Source organism: Equus przewalskii, chromosome 2, assembly GCF_037783145.1.
Source record: "Equus przewalskii isolate Varuska chromosome 2, EquPr2, whole genome shotgun sequence".
NCBI classification, from domain to species: Eukaryota; Metazoa; Chordata; class Mammalia; order Perissodactyla; family Equidae; genus Equus; species Equus przewalskii.
The window spans coordinates 11,434,070-11,437,617 of NC_091832.1; positions in this window are offsets into that span (position 1 = coordinate 11,434,070).

A 3,548-nucleotide genomic window follows, 5' to 3' on the forward strand; every position below is an offset into this window, starting at 1 on the left:
TTACTTCTGGGTATATACACAAAAGGATTGACAGTAGAGTCTCAAAGAGATATTTGTCCGCCCATGTTCACATCAACATTATTCTCAATAGCTAAGATAGGGAAGCAAACTCAATTATCCATCAATGGATGAACGGATAAACAAAATGTGGTATATACATACAATGTAATATTTTCAGCCTTAAAAAGAAAGGAAATTCTGATGTATGTTACAACACAGATGAACCTTGGGGACAGGCTAAATGAAAACACCAGTCACAGAAAGACAAACGCCATATGATGCCACTTATATGAGGTACTTAGAATAGTCAAAATCATAAAGACAGAAAGTATAATGGTTGTTGCCGGGGACTGAGTGGAAGGGAGAATGGAGAGTTATTGTTTAATAGGTATAGAATTTCAGTTTTACAAGATGAAGAGAATTATGGGGATGGATGGTGGTGATGAATGAAGAACAATGTGAACGTATTTAATACCACTGAACTTTACATTTAAAAGCGGTTACGATGGTAAATTTTACATTATGTGTATTCTACCACAACTATAAAAATAAAAAACTTAAAAAGTCACACACACCACTCACACACAAATAAATTAACAAAGCAAAAAAAAATCAATAAGAATGAAAATAAGTACATTAAATCCTAACTAAAAAACTAGTAAAGAACAATAAAGTAAACCAAATGAGAGTAGAAGGAAGTAAATAATAAAGAAAATAGAAAAATTAATAAGGTAAAGAACAGGAAAACAGTAAAACAAATTAAGAAATCAAAATACTGGCTCTTTCAAAAAAATCCATAACAGATATACTAGTACACTTTATCAGAAAAAAAGGAAGAAAGCACAAATATAAAAGTAAGAAATGACAAGGGGAAAATAACTATTGATCCTGGGAAATTCTTTTAAAAATCCCGAGACTATCAGCTTCTAATCAAATAAATTTTAAGACCTAGATGAAATGGAAAATACAGTGTACCAAAATGGACACCAGTAGAGATAGAAAACTTAGGCTAATTTCCATAAGAAATAGAGAACGTCATTAAGGAACTACTCCCACCAGGAAGATAAAAATAAAGGACCACGGAGAAGAAAGAGAGAAAGGAACACAAGAAATATTTGAAACAATAAATGACTGAGAACTTTCCAAAATTAATGATAGACACTAAACCACAGATCCAGAAACCTCAAAGAATACCAAGCAGGAAAAAATCTACACCTATAAACATCATATTCATATACACATATACACATCATATTCAAAGTGCAGAAGATCACAGACAAAAAGAAAATCTTGAAAGTTACAGGAATGTCATGTTTACAGGAAGAAAATGCCTTACATTTACAGGAGGAAGGATAAGAATTACTTTGAGCATCTCTCCAAAGACCTGGCAAACAAGAAGAGAGTGTAGTAAAACACCTGAAGTATTGACAGAAAAACTCACCAACTTGGAATTCTGCAAAATTACCCTTAAAGGTGAAGGAGAAATAAATACTTTCTTAGACAAACAAAAATAGAGAATTTGTATCATTAGACTGGCTTTACAAGAAATAGTAAAAGAAGTTCTTTAGAAAGAAGAAAAATGATATAGGTCAAAAGCTTAGATCTACACAAAGGAAAGAAGAGCCTTAAAGAAGGAATAAATGAAGGCAAAATAAAATCTTTTATTTTTCCTATTTTTAAAGGATCTAACAGATACCACTTTGTTCACAATAATAATAACAACAATGTGTCTAGTGATTATAGGTTATTGATAAGTGAAATAAATGACAACAATTTTATAAGGGATAGGAGAATAATTGGGAATTGGGAATACTCTGTTATAAGGTACTTGTAAGTATTATTTGAAAATGAACTTGGATTAGTTGTAAATATATATTGCAAACTCATGGGCTAAAAATAAGCGTAATTTATATGCTAAGAAAGGATAAAAGTGAAATTATATAAAATGCTCCATTAAAACCAGAGAAGGAAAAAAAGACTGGAAGATATTTTTTACAAAGAAACAAATGGCAAGTATTCCAAATATGGTAGCTATTAATCCAACTATATTAACAATCACTTTAAACATCAATGGTTTAATGCACCAATTAAAAGAGAGAGACTGTCAGAGTGGATAAAAACACAAGACCCAACAATATATTTTCTACAATAAACCCACTTTAAATATAAAGATACATATAGATTAAAAGTACAGGGATAAGAGCCAGCCCAGTAGTGTAATGATTAAGTTCACATGCTCTACTTTGGCGGCCCAGTGTGTGTGGGTTAGGATTCCAGGAGCAGACCTACACACTCCTCATCAAGCTACACTGTGGTGGCTTCTCATATATAAAGCAGCAGAAAACTGGCACAGTTGCTAGCTCAGTGACAATCTTCCTCAAGCAAAAAGAGGAGGGTTGGCAACAGATGTTAGCTCAGAGCCAATCTTCCTCACCAAAAAAATGTTTAAAAAGTAAAGGCATAGAGAAAGATATAACATGCTACCTAACCAAAATAAATCTGGAGTAACTATATTAATTTCACACAGAACAGATTATGGAAAAATAAAAATTATTAGGGATAAGGAAGGGCATTACATTATGATAAAGGGGTCAATTTTCCACGAAGACAACAAGCTTTAATGTGACTGTGTCTAACAACAGTGTCAAAATACGTGGGGTGGAAACTACTAGGACTATAATGAGAAATAGATGAATCTGCTCTTATAGTTGGAAACTTCAATGCCCTTCCATCATATGAGAGTGACCCAGCAGGGAGAATACAAGCAAGGACATAGTTGAGTTGAACAGCATCATCAATCAACTTGATCTAATCCACATCTATAGAATACCTCATCCAACAACAGCACAGTACACCTTCTTCTAAAGTTCACACAGAACATTCACCAAGAGAGACCACATTCCATAAAACATACCCAAAATTGTAAAGTAACAGAAATCATACAAAGTATGCTCTCAGATCACAATGAAACAGAAATCAATAACAGAAACACAGTTGTATAACTTCAAAATATTTGGAGAGTAAACTTCTATATACCACATGGGTCAAGAAAGAAGTCTCAAGAGAATTTTTCAAAATATTTCGAACTAAACAAAGGTTAAAATACAACTGATAAAACTTGTGGAATGCAGTGAAAGCAGTGCTTAGGGGGAAATTTATAGTATTGAATGAATATATTAGAAAAGAAGAAAGAACTAAATTCAATAATCTAGGCTTTGACATTAGGAAACTAGAAAAAGAAGAACGAATTAAATCTGAAGTAAGGAAAAGAAAAGAAAACACTTTAAAAAATTAGAGCAGAAAGCAATGAAATTGAAAATAGTAAGTCAAGAGATAAAATCTCATATACAAAATAGAGAAAGATTGGTACAGATGTTAGCTCAGGCACAATCTTACCCAAACAAAAGAGGAAGATTAGCAACAGATGTTTGCTCAGGGCCAATCCTCTTCACAAAAAAAGAGAGATAAAATCGATGATACCAACAGCTAGTTCTTTGGAAAGATCAATAAAATTGATAAGTCTCTTGCCAAGTTAACTAAGAAAAAAA